General features: G+C 35.8%; 1 pseudogene across 1 annotated transcript; it reads right to left on the bottom strand.

Annotated features, from left to right (window-relative positions):
• Nucleotides 1-10,684: 10,684 nt before the first annotated feature.
• Nucleotides 10,685-19,482, bottom strand: LOC306859376 (transmembrane and death domain protein 1-like; annotated as a pseudogene). Its single transcript has 6 exons — nt 19,416-19,482; nt 15,854-16,020; nt 13,846-13,965; nt 11,836-12,012; nt 10,843-10,970; nt 10,685-10,738 (listed from the first exon to the last, which is right to left on the bottom strand). The product of its transcript is annotated as a transmembrane and death domain protein 1-like (transcript).
• Between the last annotated feature and the right edge of the window lie 909 nt (nt 19,483-20,391).

Genomic DNA, 20,391 nt, shown 5'->3' with positions numbered 1-20,391 from the left:
TTTGGAGAGCATTTTTGGTTAGTGACATTTAGATAAAGATACAGGCCCAATGTAATTGTGTCTTTGAGTGTCTGAAGTGTATTAATCTAGAAAACTGTTTGCATGCATCCTAACAAGCAGCTGACCATTACAGCATAAATAAACCACTTCAATTTAGCCAGATGCACAGATGACACAAACATATCCAACAACCTCTGGACAGTGATCAACTAGTGTGATTAATCTTACAGATCTTCTGCTGACACAATCTATTGTTTGCCTTAATGAACAAGTTTACAGAATATGGTGCTATAAATCTCTGGCCAGCCGCTGGCCATTACAAACCGACTCAGGACATTGCTGGTCACTGTTGGCTTATATTATAATTTATGTTGTCCATTGTCTCACTCGGCTGGTCTGATTGTAAATAAATGTTCCATGAATGGTATTGGTAATTAATTTAGCCTCTGCATTTGGTTAGAGGACGCTTAATTACTTAAAGTCCACTTGAGGAACTGGGCTATGCATCATGTAGTACACAATTAATTCTGTTGTCTGTTTGCTCCAATATGAGAAATGAAATTCTGTGAGAAAAAGGATTTATCTGCAGCTCTATAAGCACAATGAAGCAAATCGCTGGGTGTTTTGTTGCAGATGCTAAGATGTTTAGCATGTTGTGTGTTTGCTAGGGTGGTTGCTTGGTCAAAAATGGTTACTTCAGTGTAAGTCTGTGGGATTTTTCATCTATTTTATTGTCTAACGGGGCAATTAAGGCTAATCACTCCCTAAAATCACACCTCCCCTCATTAAGCTGCATGGTTTTCATCGTGTTTGGAGCACAAACTTGGTTACAAGATCTCTTTAAACTAGGTCAGTCTACGCAACAGTCATGTTGAAAACACCACTATAATGTTTCTAGTCTTGCAACTAGTTCCAGTCTAGTTAAATGGTGAAAATATTATGTTCTTGATACTGTTTTTGAAAGAAGTCTCTTATACTCATAAAGACTATTTATTTGATCAAAAATACACTAGAAACTGTAATATTGAATTATAAATAGAAAGTTAAATAAAATGGGCATGTGATATAGAAGTCTTATTTAACATTATAGCAGACTTTACTGAAATAAGATATATAAAAACATACCCCAAACTTTTGAACAGAAGAGCTTATACTTCAAATTAGTAATAAAATTGATCACAAATAATAATAATAATAATAATTATTATTATTTTATATTTTATTTAATATTATTTAATTTAATTTAATTTAATTTTGTTAATTTTGCTCAAATCATTTAAAAATGTTTTTCAGGCTAGTTCAGCTCTAATATTCTCTAATTCATTTATTCAGTATTAAAATTATAAGCAATAGTAATAGTAATATTTGATTTCGAATGCACTGCTAGCAAGGCTAAAATTACGCCAAAATGTATTCATTTCTATAGTTCACACACACACACACACACACACACACACACACACACACACACACACACACACACACACACACACACACACACACACACACACACACACACAAACATATGTATATATATATATATATATACTGAATAGTTTATTCCTAAAGTTGTGAAATAAAATAAATAAAATAAATTTAAAATAAAATAAATACATTTCCTAAAAAATAAATACATAAATAAATCAAATAAAATAGTAAATAATCATACTGATCCAAACTTTTGAGTAGTATGGTATTTCGCAATTTTTTATTTTTTATTTTTTTGCTCAAATCATCAAAAAAAAGAAGAAGAAGAAAAAAGAGGTTTTCAGGCTAGTCCAGCATCTCTAGTATATTTATTTATTGGCCAAATTATGGAACAATAATAATAGTGATTTTTAGACTCTGATTGCACTGCTAATGAGGCTAAAATTAGGCCAAAATTGAATAATTTAAAAGTTTACTACTAAAATTGCCATATGTGAGAGTTACAGCATACTTTGTTATTTTACACCCTTCATAACTACAGAGTTGTAATCCACTTACTCATAATGAATTCTCTGTGAAGTGCCATCTGCTTGATTATGCACAGTGTCTTTGCCTTGACCTTTGGCTAATCGTTCAACAATAACAACCCCTTTCAGCTTCTAAGAAAAACACGGTAAGAGAAAATAACCCGTTGTCAGAGAAAAAAGAGCTGGCTAAGAGCCTATGCATCATTTTTCTCAGTTGAGCTGAAATGATTGGCAGCATTGTTCATGAAATTCAGATGTTAGGGTTATCTTCTTCTAATTAAAGCAGACAGTGGACTGGGCTTTGTTCAGGAGCCAGACAGAAATTTAAATGGACTGTGTAAAGCTGTAAAGAGGCTCCCGAGAGATCTCATTATGAACTATATGAAGAGGTCAATGCACACTCCGTCGCCTCCATGCATGTTAATATCGTAACATGCTTGTATGTACATGTAGGTGCTAAGTGGTTGATTATGTAGTTTGGGGATTTCCATTATTAGACTGACTCCAAAAACAGGCCTCATGCTCATGACTGAATTTACTGGGGAAATCCGAGTTGTTAACTGTGCGTTTGTGTGAATAATAATGGAGTAGCTGTTTGATGCTAACCACTGTGATTCTGCTTTGGCATATGTGCCTGTGTTCCCCATCAGTACGCTTATCGTTCACATGCACACAAGCAGATATAGTGTCCACTTTTACTGTCAATCACAGCTTCATCTGATTGTATCGGTCTTCCTATATTTTGTGCTTGGCTGGATCCAATAGACTGCAGTGAGCAGTGGAGGAAATGTGACCAGAGTGAGACATGCAACTATTTGCTTTAGAAATGATTTCAGTTGCATGTGTGGTAATGGTGGTGTATTCTGTCTTTCATATCAGTACTGAACCTCATGTGGAAATCAAAATAAGTTCATTTTTTCCAACCTTTAGAATTAATGAGGTAGGTGTTTGTGTGTGAATAGTGTTAAATGTGAATCAGCAGAGTATGATGTATTATTTGGCTAAATCCATCATATTTGTGTTCTCTATAGTTTTATAAAAATGCATTTCATCCAAAAAATGACTTTAATACCATTTCTGTAATTAAACAATGTTATCATTTTCTGATTTTGAAATGTTTGAAATGTTTAGTCATGCTTGAAAGTGATGGTGTTATAAATAGTTTGATCTTTTTATACTACAATAATTTTTATATGATTATTTTTTTCAACAACAGTGAAGCCATTTAATACAATATTACTAATATATGAAACACCTTTGAAGAAAATTGAAAAATTATATTTAGAAATATTAAATTATATATATATAATAAATATTAAATATATAATAAATATATATAATATATAAAACAGTGTTATAAAAGTCAACATATATATTTTATAGATATGTTGGCTTTGATATGTTGACTTTTTAGTCATAATTCATAAATTTATTTAAAATCCCCAACAAAAATACATTATTATGACTGTGAAAATATGAAAATAATTGAACAATTATTATGTATTCAAAGTGAATAAAAATGATCAATAATTTTTACATGATAGTTAGACCACCTTTACATTTTAGAGACAGAACAATAAGCAGAAAATGGTAACCATATACATAAACATATTACATGATTTATTATACTAAAATGTATGAAATAAAGATGAAGGCAAATATTAGATTTCTAAAAACTCGCCATCTTGTTTGTAACTTATTTGGAAAACATTTTCATTTGACCAACACCTTTTCCATTTAATGAAAGTGAATTAAAATGTCAGAGATCCAGTGTGAGAGCAAATCTGACCTGTAGTGTCTGGACCACTGGAGGGCACTGTGGTTCTGTCAAGTCAACCTTCACAACTTCAGCAACGCGCTTCCAAAGCTTCAATCTAGGGTCCCGTTTGTATGCTGAAGGAAGCCGTGTCGCCACACAACTTCGGAAACATAAGGTTTAAAAAAAATTGCTCTTAAATCACAGATGTAACCTCAGCAGCATAAGTGTGTACGAGAGGCTTACAGACGGAGTCTGTCTGTGTTACATGCGTGTGGGTCCCGAGAGACGTCAAAGATGCACAAATGAGGTAAAATCATTGACAAAGACAACATTCCCTGGAGACTCAATCGCTTTTTGCTTTTTATGCACGGGAGCAGGAATGATATGTATTGAGGGGAGGGGGGACATTAAAACACTGGTATTTCAAAGCCCTGATCCAATTATCTTTTTATCTAGATATCTTGAGATGTTCATTTTTACAAGAGTTACACACTCGGATTTGCTTTATTTGAATATGTACACTCCCCCTTTAGACCTACTTCCATGAGGTGGCTTTTCAGTAGAGGTAAGGTTAGGCCTAGTATCTATCATGAGTCTTTCCTCAAATCTTAATTAATAGTTATAGACAATAAATTGTTATTATTATTATTCATAATTGTCATAAATTTTAGTCTCTCCCTTTTAAAGCTTGTGGCTGACTTAGACAGCAGGAGCCAATAGTATTTGAGGGTAGACTATAAATGAGTATTTTATTGATTTTACATACTGAACGAATATGCCTCCGTCACCAAACGAGTTGGTATTTTGATTCAGAGTCTCAGTAATAAAATAAATGGATAATGTACAGGAGGGGTTCATTCATGAATTGACTTGAAAACCGGACATGTTGTTTGTTACATCGCTCATATGAATTACGAATTGGTTGAGTGAATGATACAACTCATTTATAATGCACAAAAGACCCCTCTTTTTTTTTTGGTGAACTGGTTTCAAATCTAAATTTCCAAATTAAGTTTCTGAATCAAATCTAAGCCTCTACTAAACCAGTACTCCCCATCCAGACTCTTGTTCAACTCCAAAACCTCATGATATACGTATTTCAATTACAAGTAATGCAATTAATTCATATTAAAATGTTAAATGATGCTATTTGTATGTGTCTCAAAAACATTAAAAATATGAGGAAGCTGAAGTAAGAGTACAGTATGTCAATCAATCATTCGCTTAGAAAAACATCGATTTGATGTCCATCTGTTAGAGATTTTATTGTGGAAATCATATTTGACATTAGGTTTGATAATGAAAAGGAGCGTTCTGTTAAAACACACTTCAGTTAGAGCAGATGCCATGTTTTATTTGATGTGATTTGAGGGACAGAAGTACAGTCTGTTCAATGTTTTTTAGATGTTGTGAACCTGGCAAACTTTAAATATTTATTTCAGTTGACAAAACACATTATTTTAAATGTCAAATATGATGTGTAATTTATAAATTGGAATTGCATACAAGCACACTTTTATGCTGCTTTAGCATGTTAGACAATGCAAAAATACCTACATATCTAATCTTATTCGAAGTACATACTTTTGGATGAGATATTGCATCAATGCATGGATGAGTCTTTTATGATATGTCTGTCTCCATCTGTTTTCATGCGTGTGTGAGAGAGACAGAATTCATTTGTGACATTTATATGTGTGTGAGGGCCAAAAAAAAAAGCAAGTGTCAGAGAGAATGGCAATGTACCCATGTTGTTATGTGTTTCTTTCTGACAGAGCCCATCTGCACCAAGGCATTGTCTTCATTCTGCTGTAAAGATGAGTTCTTGGCTGCTTGCTGTGTCATGGCATTTCAACACCATCAGAAAATCATTACAGATCAGAGAGGAACAGGAAGATAGACGTGTCAGATGTTAGACATGCATTATGTCACACTGGTAATACATCTACAACATTTTTTGTTCACAGAAACTGCATTCTTGCATTACAAACAACTGGACGGAACATAATGTACATTTATAGGAGCTTTAACTCCTATACACCATATCTAGAGATGCTCATCCCACTTTAGATCCAACTGATTGGTCTATTGTTGTACAACCGATATTGATCTGCAGTTTTCAGTTTTTTCTTGACCCAGAGTCTTAAATGCTGCAAAATACAGCAAGATTCAGGGCTAACCTTGCAGTAATGATATGATGACGATGGGCCTTTAAAAATGGCTTATGCTTCATACTAGTCGTCTTTTAATGGGTGTTTAAATAAGAACTACAAATTTAGGTTCCTGGAAATGTGACTTAAAGGCAAGAGATCTTAAAGAGGTAGTGCATGTTTAGACCTGTCACATTTACAATGCAAAGAACCAGCACCAGGGCCGGGGGTGGGGGGGCAATGCCAGATTCTCCTTGTGCCCCTCAAGATTCTTCTTGTGCCCCTTGATCATCCACTGGATGCTTTAAAAAAAACTTAACATTAAATTAGTTACATTTTAAAATGACCAGAGATATAGCACAGTTATATTTTTCTAGCAGTTTAGATTTTAGATTCCGAATTGTAAAAAACATTCACGTCCTCGTCCTTTTTATGAGCCGTTTTCCAAAGCTTTCTCGCTTCTCAAGACGGCCACTGACAAACACAGAAACACAACAGCTCTTTAATTGTTCTCTAGTCAAACGCGCTCAAACCACTGTAGCCTGCAGTCTATTAACTACGCAAATCATAAGCACCTTTTTAGGCAAGTAACATCCTATGTCATAAAATATTTTAATAAGTATGAATTTGTATTTAATACAAAGGTTTAATAAAAACTCATTTTAAGTTTATAATTATAACTCTACATGTCCAGTTATTCAAACAACAAACAACTACAACGAGCAAAGAACATTTACATTATCAAAGAACATTATCACTACAATACGCCTAATGGAAACGCGTCAATTTAGCAAAAACGGCCATATATCGCAAAAAAGTTTTTACACTCGCATGAGGTGGTTTTTCAGGCAATGCGAAAAAGGAATAATTCGCAAAACTGCAATGGAAGTGTTTTTTTCATAATTACAGGTCACATGGTGTACGTAAAATGTCATATGATCAGTCTTCAATGTACTATAACCTCCAAGAAACACTTAATGCGTGATACGGCCACCGGAGTTGATCTCAGCCACTCTAGACAATGCTTGTGTTTATATCAGGTGCGTCGCGCACGTTTCTGAAGCAGCTTTCCGCACTGCTTTTGTAAAGATGCATGCACACGCCTCCTTCAATTAAATATAGCCAAAATCTGTCAAAATCCCATCAAATTCCGTTGCCATGACTTATCGCGAGAGGAGTTTTTTGTCGCATAACATCTGTTAATTGAAACGCGGTCATTTCGCAATGCTTTTTTATTGACATTTATAAAATATCGCCAAGGTTTTGCGCAAATCTGTAATGGAAACGTGCCTACTGACTTCAGTCTAGCACGTGTAAGCACTCTAAAAAAAAAAAAAGAGCTCCAGTTATATCAGTCTGGGTTTCCATTACCCTGTTTTAACGTGCATTTTGAAGTATCGCATGAGAAACGAGTGATGTAAACACCAAATTTCGAATAAAAATCCCTTAATTCGCAAAAAAGTTTTTACGCTCGCTTGCCGTGTATGATGAATGAATCTCTTATTTACATGGCATGTACATCTGCATTTTGTAGTTTCTGATGAGAGAATTCGCCAGAGTGCAGAATTCAGTCAGCGAGCGGGCGCACTGACCAAAACACCAGCGTTTCAGCATGACTCCTCTGAATGCTTGCATGACTGGCCATTGAGTTCATAAAATCAAGAGAATCTTGTGTAATTAGTTATAATGCAAAATTCTGTAAAAACTCATAAAAAGAAATATGATGCACTATTTGCAGATCTAAATTTAATGCCGCAATAGACACTTTTCATTTCTTTTTCACTTTATTTGCGACACATGCTTCGCATATTTTTATATGTTTAAGTCATAAGTTTACATACACCTTGTAGAATCTGCAATATATTAATAGCCTATAAAAGAAGGGGGAAAAAGGAAAGAAAAAAAAAGATATTTTAAATTGCATGTTGTTGTTTTTTTCATTTAGTACTGCCCTGAATAAGCTTTTTCACATAACAGGTGTTTACATATAGTCCATATATGCATTTACACAGATTTTCATTACCTGATGATCCAGACTGTTTTTATGATTTGTTTTATGATAAGTCCCATGTTTGTCCTCTGCAGTCCTGTTCTGCCCGCTGTTCTAAAGAAAAAAATCTTAATATGTTGCCTTGAGCATCAGTGAATGTTTGCGGTTTTCTTTTTGATCATGACAACTCACAGTATTAAGAATCAGTTTTAAGAATTAAGAATCAAGCATGTAATCTCTTGAACTCGATTTTTTTGTGTAATTTCAGTTATTGTTTAGTCTTGAGGTCTGTATGTAAAAATCTATTAGCCTATATAAAAATAGCTTATTTTAAAAAAGCTGTAGGCCTACTAAAAAAAAAAAACATTAATCATTTTAAAATCATTAACATTTTGTAGATGCTGCAATAGTGACTTCAGCATTACATACATTTAATGTTCCTATGAAATTACTTTTGGTGCAATAAACAATCCTGAATAGTTTTCTTGCAAGACACATTAGAGAAACCATTGAAATATTATTAAAATGTATTTTATTTCAAACTATACAATTGAATTACTAATCAAAGTGAATCATTATGAATTTTCCAAAAATTGCTTTTGAATTCAACCAAACATCTATAATTCATGAAGTGAATAAAGTCTGACCAACCAGGCCGGTAGCCAGCTATGAGGCCAGAGGTCCGGACCTCGGTAAATGTCTCATGTTCAAAAATAAAATTTGTTCTCTGAATGACTAATTTGCTGTTAACCTCCTCATATGAATGTCTGCATGACATGTATAATGACAATTTGCAAGAATTTTAGCGTCCGTGGTATGAAAACGATCGTTGTGAGATGCTGACGAAGTAAACAAATCTCTTTGAGAGTGTTATGAGTGAGGACGGGGCACAGCCTCCGTCGATCCAGCTATTATAAGCGTTTTTAGACTTGTTCTTTCCACTTAATTTGACACTTTAGAAAGTTAATAAAGTAGGAAGCTGTAGTTTGGGGTCATAAATATCTTGACCTTATTTATTTGCAAAAGATTTGAAATAAGTTTGGTTTATTTTTAATTATTTTTTGTTTTTTATAGCAATATCTGGCAACACTGCATCAATGGCACTCAAACTGACAGTAATCAAAAAAGCGTATGGACAGGTTATTGCTGACAGCATACGACATTCGAAAAGGTAAACGCAAAAATACCATGATGATGATGGCTCATGTGATTTGAAAGTCTTTTAGTTTTCTAAGACTTCTAAAGCCATTTATTTGGAATACTGGATGAGTTGGATCTGAGCTGTTTTGTTGTACTTTATGCCAGTTTTTTGTCCTTGAAGCCACCTTTCCACTGACATTCGCATACAATTGTATGATTGTCAATACGTATGATACTTATTTCACCCCTTAGTGGCAGTCACATGGAACTTGCAAACTGGCCAAGAACCTCCTATTAACCTTGTGTTAAATTAATGAATTTATGAATATATCCACACAAAACAAATAATCTCCAATGTGTCTGATAGAAAAGCATAGTAGGCTTTCTAGGGCTAATCACTGTAAATTATTGTAATAATTATAAAATAATTTATAATGTTAAATTGTAACTGTTAATTATAACTATAATGTTATTTAAAACTGTGCATTTTTACAAATATACTGTTTGAAGATTAAGGTATAGTCACTTTAACCGTGGTTACCAAATAATTTTTTTTTGGGTGTGTGAAAGATTTCCCCATGCAGATTTCGCAGCGGGTTCAAGTCCTTCGTAAGTATAATAAGCTTGAAACAAATAATCAAATACTTGCAAGTCTTTAACTTAAAACACTGTTTGATCTGATTAGTAATGATTACATGGCGGTTCTGAAGGTCTTGCTGATGGAACTCCTAAAGTTTCAGTATGTGGCCTTTTGGCCTGCCGGTGCTTCGAGCATACAACACCCCCTCCCCTGCACTATAATTTGTTTAGATGTTGATTTATGAACTAATTGCCTATAATTGGTGCTTAGTACCACTATTAATCTATGATCTGTGGTTCCAGGAGCACATTAGTCTGGATTTGTATAATGAAGTAATTAGTTCAATTATAGAAGAAATAAAAGGAAAGAAAAAGGATGAGGAGGGGGCACGTATTTTTTAGAAGAAGAGAAGCATTTAAATGGTAAGAGAGATGATGCCAGTGTGTGCAAGACATATTTTGCTTGTGCGTGAGCTCATTTCCTGCTGCATTGCTCATCTTGCTGAATTGGTTCCTTCTGTACTCAGTTCCAAACCTTTCAGCGCTCTCTCCCGTGTGTTTTCATTTCCATCCTCGCCCAGTCTATCCTGTCTCTCTGAGGTTGACGTACAGACTGCATTGTCTGCAGGCATTGTCATTGTTATTAGCCTTGTGGATTGCTTCAGGGGGTATGTGCAAGCTCAGGGGAGAAGGAGCCAGGCTGGATAATTAGTTTTTCCTCAATGCCAGACGAGCACGCCGCCACTGTCGCGGTCTGGAAACAGGAAGTGCTAAGATTGTCAAGGCAACAGCAGCCAGGATGCATTCCAGCGCAGCCTCCCCTACATTCCCATCAAAACACTGACAGGACAATGGCAGCGGTCTCGATGGAGGTAACAGATTGCTGTCATTATGTTCTGTCAGGTGCTTTATTGCAGAAACGTCTTTATGAGAAGTGGTGGGAACTGAAGGTGTTGACGTGTGCGACTGTCTAACTGTAGATTTAATAGCACACTGGATGAGATAAGACACTTTGAGGCAAGTATCATGGGTCATAATCAGCCATCAAAGGCACATTTAATATTGTGTTTCATACTGATGAACATGGCTTCATTAGTGTCCCGAACATCCGTTACTCGGTCTGCGCGTGTCCTCTGGGCGGCATATCTCTGATGATGTCACAACACTGAGAAGGGGACAGCAACAGGGTTGATACTCGGCCTTGGATTTGGTTCTGTTGCCATGGGATACATATATGCTAATAAGCAAGACGGCCACGCTTATGAGTACTGCGCCAGCAAATCCAGACAGGAGGCCATAAAGTAGAGACCACACTCTGTCTAGCAGATGGGGCTGATAAGGTGGTACTGGTTGCCATTTCACCACCAAGTCCACGTCTTTCCAGGTGAACCCTTTGGCTGTCAAGCAATCAGAAACAATTGTTGGCTTGATTCATCCATTTTGGATAAGTTACAGTTGCTTACAGAAAACTATATTTGATATGGCTCTTACAATGACAGTTTAAGAAGTAGTTGATGTTGTGTTTGCAACAGTAGTAACAATAAAGACAGTAAAGACTTTTAATTTCAATTACAAATAAATGTTCCTTTGAACTTTCTATTCATCAAAGAATTCTAAAAAGAATGTACAATGGTTTGCAGTACAACTGTTTTCAACTTGGATAATAAGACATGTTTCTTGAGCATTAAATCTGTATATTAGAATGATTTCTTAAGGATCATGTGACACTGAAGATTGGAGCAATGAATGCTGAAAATTCAGCTATGCATCACAGGAATAAATTACATTTTTTAAATATATTAAAATAGAAAACATTTGTTTTAAAGTGAAATAAATATTTACAGTATTACTGTTTTTATTGTATTTTTGGTCAAATAAATGTAGCCTCAGTGAGCATTCAAATACATTGCATCATTTCTGCCCCAGTTCATAAACAGCATTTGCTTAAGGTAAGAGGCCAAAATTGCCTGTTCTCATATCAGAAACCCAAAACATTAACATATGACCACCCATGTTTATTCATAAACAATGCCTAATCATTGTTCAGAGACTTGGCTCACCCTTGATTAACATTCACAACCTTCAGGGTAAAAAATACAAAACTGTATGATCTTACTTGAAACTAAATCTGAAAATTGTGTGATAGTCCCCCCTTTGAAATATACTTGCATAATAGCATATTTTATGGTTTATGTTTAGAGACCCAGGAATATCACTCAAAGTATTTTAAACTCAGACATTAACCTTTCGGAGGCATCTCACCCTGTTTTGCAGAGTAATGCAACACCTCCTCATGATCTTCATGGTCTTCATGATCTCCATGATCTTCTGATGCATGCTTCTCCAGGTGAGTGGCCATTTGGTTAACAAGTTCATGGTAGCCGTCCACATATCTCTGCATAGCAAGAGTTTTGTCCTGGTTGATGTTCTTGCCCACCTCTGTTAGATAAATAGCACATGCATTGCATTACTTCTAGTCCGGTTCTCTAGTTGTCTTTACTCTTATGGTTTTAACATTAATTCACTTCGTTACTTGATTACAATTATGCTGGAGGCAGTTAAAGCAGCTGTTTATTCGTAACATTAATTTCATAGTTGTACAAGTCACAAGCGATTCTTGCAGCACATTAAGAAATCAAACACACAGTAATGGCCTCCATGAATGCCTGGAAATGAGATTAACTAAGTGTGCCGGGCCCAATAAATGTACCAAGTATAATGAAGCCAAAACAACTGAAGAAGACACACATGCCGGAACATAAGTATGCAATTTATCCAAGGTGCTGTCGCTGAGTGGCTACTCCTCATCATAGCCCATTTACAGGCCGGTAATTAAAGCTCTTGTAGTTGCCGCATTGTACGTTTGCCGTATGCATCATTGGGAATCGTTTTTATTTTCTTCAATGCACCGCTTTGACTGAAGGATGTTCTTGGGCTGTCGAGCCTGTCATTTCCCCCCTCTTCTTCTCCGTTTATCCTTTTCTCCCTTTAACGGAGATGATGAAAGGAACAGATGGCGTGTAGTGAATCTGATGTCAGCTCCAGCGAGCCTGCTGTCATATCGTTTGCACCTTCTCATATCCGATGCCATTCGGCTGTGGAGTCGCCTGAACGCCGGACCACAATCACTGCCAGAGGAGTGACAGGGTGCAAAGCGCATCCCATCAGAAATGTATAAAAATAACATTATGCGTTTCATCTTTTGGGGTGCAAGATGGATTGCTCTGAATTAGCTCAATGCCTATTGCTTCAGTGGTGTGCAAAAAACAAAACAAAAGGAAAGGTGATGAAAAACTTTGCATCTTTGCAGAACTTTAGTTTTTCTTGCTTGCTGGCAATCTCCATTGTTGGTAAAGGAATGGCATGTTAGCTGTGGGTTTTAGGGGTTCCTAAAGGTGAAGTATGTAGTTTTACAATATTAAAACACTTTCGTCTAACCCAGTTTAGTTTGCAGATGGATCATTCTCAAAAGATATTGACTTACCGATTTCTGCATGTTTTGTATTCAGTTGCTTTGAAATTTGACAGTTTTACAAGCCTTAAAGAACCATCTGACTTTTGTTTTTTACGTTTTTTAAAATCTTACTTTAAATTTTTTTTTTTCTCTTCTCCAAACTATTTGACACAATGGTCAAGAAGCAGTTTATACAGTATATATGATGTTTATATATATATATATATATATATATATAAAGGTATATATATATATATATGTGTGTATATGTGTGTATATGTAAAGAAATCTTTGCAACTGAATTTATGAATTTTGGAAAGTTGATAGTAGATGAATTTGGAACAACAATAAAATTTGTGTATTTGGGTAAATAAAATAAAAAATTAAACAACTACGTTCAATAACTTAAATTTAGGCTGTGATTATTAAGTGAATAAATTAAGTGAATTTAGGCTTCATGACATTATAAACTTCAGCATGAAGAATGAATGATAATTTTAAGATTTGTTAAAGATGACAGTATTGTTAAATTATAAGTATTTATAAATATTAACCTTAGTGAGTGTTAGATGCTGTCAAAGATAATATCGATTATATAGAATAAATAGAAATAGCGGAAATGAAGGTGCATGATTTAAATATCCAGTATCTGATCAATTAAAACATACATTTGAAACAAGACTGCTAAATTAAAGAATCTCTAATATTAGCCGAAAGCCGTTATGAAAATATATTGTGCACCTCTACTTAATATTATCCAAATTGCAGGTTGGTTTGAGTGCATTGCATACGTGTCAATGTTGTTGTGTGTGGCTGACCTATGGCAATGTCAGTCCTGCCGATCTTTTGCAGTGCACGAGATAGCCTGTCGTAGTATATCTGCTTGCCATGAATCTGCAGCCAGTCCTTAAGCGCTGAACGACAGGGGGCCTGCTGGTCTGACAATCACACATGTACAATATCAAACGTGCTGCAGACAGGCAGAGGGAAAGCAGCCAGCAATAGAAGCAACAGCACTTCAATTGTTCAGGCAATTAAACAATTCAATCATGTCCCACTGCCTCGATAGATTTCATTTCTGATGAAAAGGGATTATATCAACAATTCGTTTGGTTGAGATGTCTCTCGAGTGGACCTCTCGATGACAGACTGATGTGTGCATTGGAGATAAACAAATACATTTGGCTGCTCATGACCTCTTCATTTACTGGAGGATGTGTCACTTCACACATCGCGCTGCTGGAATTCATTAGCATAAAACAAATAAGTATCAATTTATTAGAGCTGATTTAAAATCAGTGTTGGGCAAGCTACTTGGAAAATGTAGTGAGCTAAGCTAACAGTTACTCTTCTTTAAATGAAGCTTCACTACACTAAAGCTACAGCAACATGGCAAAAGTAGTTTACTACATCCAAGCTATTTAAAAAAAATAAATAAAAATTCTATTGAACCAACATCATACCAAGTCAATGCTCTCTCAGTGATCAATAAAACTGTCAGTCAAACAGATAGTCAGGCATGTTCAGTTTAATTGTTTATTCAACAACTGTTCCAAACCAATTTGGCAACATAATCAGGATCAAATACAGGGACAGATTGACCTCAAATTGTGACATAGGCAAAATTTTTGCTGTCGGCTGGAAACCTCCTATTGGTAGTTGGTATTGTGGCTTTATTGTATACAGATACATTAATATAAATGGTAACACTTCACAATAAGGTTCAGTAGTTAACGTTAGTTAACTAATGTAGCTAACATGAACTAAGAATGAACAATACTTCTGCAGCATTTCTCTTAATGTTAATCTCAACATTTACTAATGCATTATTAAAATCAAAAGTTGTTTGTTAACATGTTAATGCATTGTGACATGAACTACCAATGAACGACTGTATTTTCATTAACATTAACAAAGATTAATAAATACTGTAATGTATTTTAATGTAATACTGTAATGAATATTTTATACATTGTATGCTCATGTTAGATAATACATTAGCTAACATTAATGAAATCGTAATGTATAGTGTTACCATATGTATAGGCCTACAGATAGGCTACGTTTATTATCATTGCATGTGTCATTATATTAATAATATTAAACATTTCACCAAAATCAAGTTCAAATACGAAGCTTTTGACCAGTGAATGTTTTTTTTTCTTTTTTCCCTGACTCGTGTCCTGTTTTCCCCAGTTTTCTGTCATTATGTGGGCGTTCAGTTTTTTTTCTGTTATTTGGCAAAAGTGTCATATTATGAAAGATATTATTTGGCTGTGACTTGACAACAAATGCTAGACTAAGAAACTCTTCTCCGCTCCTCAAATACAAAAAAAAAAAAAAAGCATTAGCCTTTATAAAGTGTTTTTTGAGTAAAGAAACTGCTGTACTTATTCAATCAACAGTTCTTTATTTACCTTCAGACAGCAAACAAGCTGAGATGCTCCAAAATGCGCGTCACACTTCATTGACGAGAGAGGCGGGTGGAATAATGAGGTTTGACTGACAGTTTGAGGAGCCAATGGCGTTACGAGGTTTAGTGTCTGTGGTCTTACTGATCCAGGATCAGTGATCCGTAGCAGTTATATTTCCGATTTGAGCTCGAGTTTCAGAATGCTTTCTTTGGATAATGTAACATTAGCTTTTGTTGACGCTACCGCGCTACTTGATCAAAAAAAGAGCTTAGCTACTGAAAAGCAATTTGATTCAGAAAACAGCGACGCTCTCACCACGCTACTGAGAAATGTAGTTAAACTAGTAGCGATGCTACTGCCCAACACTGTTTAAAATACTTAAAGCAGCGGCTGTCGTGTCTATCATACTTACCTGTGTTTCTGCGTCTTCTTGAATGCAGTAACTGGCAGATCTAAGGTCTAAGTGTCGGAAGATGCTCTCCTCCAGTTGAGATATGGCAGAGATGAGTTCCTCACACTCATGAGCTGTCAGCAGCTCCACCAGGCGCTCCAGCTGGTGAGGTCCAATGTCTTCTGCCACTGTGGCAGAAGAGGAAAAATCAGACACATTTCAATATGTTGTTTTTTTTCCCCTCCTAATGTTAGTGTTTTTGCACCAGAAAGTTGTAATTTCGTTTAGCATGACCTTTCTTGAATATGTAAATCAGCTCTGTTTTGATTCGTTTTGTGTGTGAAATGAGTAACCACACCTCCAGGTTTTTGATATGGAAATGTGTGCAGTCATATTCTGACAATATTGGCATGAATCCTTTTTAAATTGTGATAATTTTGCACTGATAAGGGACAACACAAACTATGAAAGCATATTTTATTACATAAACAGTTTATACATAGAAAAAAACTAAATTTTAAATTCATCAAAATATCCACCATTAGCAGCTATTACAGCTCTGCATAATCTGGGCATCCGAGCTGTCAGTTTATTCAAACATTGACTTGATACTGTATATTACTCCAAGCCTCCTGAAGGATTGCCCAAAGATGATTCACACTGATTGGACCCTTCTTACGGACATCACGGTCCAGTTCCTCCCATAGTAGCTCAATTGGGTTGAGGTCGGGTGATTGGGGAGGCCATTCCATCACAGACATGATGCCAGCTGACTGTTTCCTCTCCAAATAGGATTTGCACAGCTTGGAAGTGTGCTTGGGGTCATTGTCTTGTTGGAAGGTTTAGGAAGGTTGGGGTGTTTCCAGACTTTTGGAGGGCAGTGTATGGTTCAAAACTACGGTCATTACATTTTTTTTACATTTTTGAAAAAAAGCCTCTTATGTATGGAAGCCTGTTTCTGCCACTGAATAAAAATAATTCTATCATGGCAACTTTCTGAAGATTTTAGCATGGCAATGGATATGATAATGTCAATGTATTTGGTTGCTTAATGTTTGTGGAAACTGCTTGATACTTTTTTTGTTAAATTTTGTGATTGTTGCAGTGTAATCATTAGCACTAATGAACAATCTGGAGGAGGCTCACAGATGCTGGACTCATTCCTTTCAGAAAGCTCAACGGAGTGCAACTGAATGAATATATGTATATATATATATGTATATATATATATATATATATATATATATATACAGTCATGCAAAGTTGGTATTTAAATAAATTATTTTAACTTCCCGTATTAATAACATGGTATTGATAGTAACATGGTACAAATTCAGTGTCCTCCATTTTCTTATTTATAAATTATTTATTCAACAGATCAATTAATATAGGTATTCTTGAGATGCTGTACAGTGTCCGGTTATAATAATTTGTCATGTAACCATCCCACCCCTTTCTCTCTATCCAACACATATGACATACAGAAGATATATATATATATATATATATATATATATATATATACAGGTCCTTCTCAACAAATTAGCATATTGTAATAAAGTTCATTATTTTCTGTAATGTACTGATAAACATTAGACTTTCATATATTTTAGATTCATTACAACACAACTGAAGTAGTTCAAGCCTTTTATTGTTTTAATATTGATGATTTTGGCATACAGCTCATGAAAACCCAAAATTCTCAAAAAATTAGCATATTTCATCCGACCAATAAAAGAATGGCCATTATGTTCATTTATGCACTCAATACTTGGTCGGGAATCCTTTTGCAGAAATGACTGCTTCAATGCGGCGTGGCATGGAGGCAATCAGCCTGTGGCACTGCTGAGGTGTTATGGAGGCCCAGGATGCTTCGATAGCGGCCTTAAGCTCATCCAGAGTGTTGGGTCTTGCGTCTCTCAACTTTCTCTTCACAATATCCCACAGATTCTCTATGGGGTTCAGGTCAGGAGAGTTGGCAGGCCAATTGAGCACAGTAATACCATGGTCAGTAAACCATTTACCAGTGGTTTTGGCACTGTGAGCAGGTGCCAGGTCGTGCTGAAAAATGAAATCTTCATCTCCATAAAGCTTTCCAGCAGATGGAAGCATGAAGTGCTCCAAAATCTCCTGATAGCTAGCTGCATTGACCCTGCCCTTGATAAAACACAGTGGACCAACACCAGCAGCTGACATGGCACCCCAGACCATCACTGACTGTGGGTACTTGACACTGGACTTCAGGCATTTTGGCATTTCCCTCTCCCCAGTCTTCCTCCAGACTCTGGCACCTTGATTTCCGAATGACATGCAAAATTTGCTTTCATCCGAAAAAAGTACTTTGGACCACTGAGCAACAGTCCAGCGCTGCTTCTCTGTAGCCCAGGTCAGGCGCTTCTGCCGCTGTTTCTGGTTCAAAAGTGGCTTGACCTGGGGAATGCGGCACCTGTAGCCCATTTCCTGCACACGCCTGTACACGGTGGCTCTGGATGTTTCTACTCCAGACTCAGTCCACTGCTTCCGCAGGTCCCCCAAGGTCTGGAATCGGTCCTTCTCCACAATCTTCCTCAGGGTCCGGTCACCTCTTCTCGTTGTGCTGCGTTTTCTGCCACACTTTTTCCTTCCCACAGACTTCCCACTGAGGTGCCTTGATACAGCACTCTGGGAACAGCCTATTCGTTCAGAAATTTCTTTCTGTGTCTTACCCTCTTGCTTGAGGGTGTCAATGATGGCCTTCTGGACAGCAGTCAGGTCGGCAGTCTTACCCATGATTGCGGTTTTGAGTAATGAACCAGGCTGGGAGTTTTTAAAAGCCTCAGGAATCTTTTGCAGGTGTTTAGAGTTAATTAGTTGATTCAGATGATTAGGTTAATAGCTCGTTTAGAGAACCTTTTCATGATATGCTAATTTTTTGAGATAGGAATTTTGGGTTTTCATGAGCTGTATGCCAAAATCATCAATATTAAAACAATAAAAGGCTTGAACTACTTCAGTTGTGTTGTAATGAATCTAAAATATATGAAAGTCTAATGTTTATCAGTACATTACAGAAAATAATGAACTTTATCACAATATGCAAATTTTTTGAGAAGGACCTGTGTGTGTGTGTGTGTATGTGTGTATATATATATATATATATATATATATATATATATATATATATATATATATATATATATATATATATATATATATATATATATATATATATATATATATATATATACATACATACATACATACATACATACAATTGTGCCTGAACCATTCTAGGTTTAAGCTACCTGTGTCACGCTTGACAGTCTTTATGGCAGCTGTTATGACTGCAGCTGATACCATCCTTTGAGGAATGTATAGAACAGCTGTGAATATCATGGGAGAGGAAGGCGCGTGGCATCGCAGAGAAGAGGTGTAATCAATTAATGGGGATGTGTGATAGGAGAGACATATTTCCCCCTCTATCACTGTTACTTTCAGTGAATAAATCATCCTCTCATGTCAACACCACACAGCAGGTGCATCAGTCAGTCAGAACGTTGTGTCTGGTTATTATTTGCATCTGCTGTAAGCCATCTTCACTCACCTGTATCATCAGCCAGATTTGGGCTGAGGAAAAGGAGGAGGAAGAAGCTGGGCTCCGATGCTAGCATTGTAACTGAAATCTTGGAGATGGCAGTTACATCCCTTGGTCTGTCTTTATTTTCAAATCTTCCGGAATCATGAGTCATCAAGTGTGGAATTTGAAACTAAACAGTCTGTTCTGTTCTCTGGACAAATGGCTTTGTTTGGCTGGTTTCTGCTGAAGGAACAGCCAGTGCTGGAGGCTGTGATCACCACGGCCTGAAATAGTCAAGGTCCTCGGCAAGGACGCCTTGCCATTTCTCCTCCTTTCTTCTCCTTGTGGGTTTAAATTAATAAACACTATGATTTTTAATTTAGCACAAAGCAATATTATCAGCCAAAAGAATAATATTGGTTTGAGACAGGATACATTTTTATACTTCGACAGTGTTTTTAACAGAATGCTGTTTTTACATTTTAAGTTTCTAGGTATTGAATAAAGTATTTTAAATAAAGAATCTAATAATTTTATATATATATATATATATATATATATATATATATATATATATATATATATATATATATATATATATATCAGTCATGCAAAGTTGGTATTTACCCTTGCTAAATATAATCAAAGAAGCCTGTGAAAATTAATCTGCATTGTTAATCCTTTTGAACTTTTATTAAAAAAATTCACAAAAATCTAACCTTTCATTGGATAATAAGAATTTAAAATGGGGGGAAATATCATTATGAAATAAATGTTTTTCTCTAATACACATTGGCCACAATTAACGGCACCCTTTTATTCAATACTTTTTGAAACCTCCATTTGCCAGTTTTACAGCTCTAAATTTTCTCCTATAATGCCTGATGAGGTTAGAAAACACCTGACAAGAGATCAGAGACCATTCCTTCATCCAGAATCTCTCCAGATCCTTTAGATTCACAGCTCCATGTTGGTGCTTCTTCTCTTCAGTTCACCCCACTCG

Source organism: Barbus barbus (genome assembly GCF_936440315.1).
Source record: "Barbus barbus genome assembly, chromosome: 40".
Taxonomy (NCBI): domain Eukaryota; kingdom Metazoa; phylum Chordata; class Actinopteri; order Cypriniformes; family Cyprinidae; genus Barbus; species Barbus barbus.
Note: the sequence above shows the minus strand (reverse complement) of the source record. Positions and strands in the feature narration are given on the sequence as shown.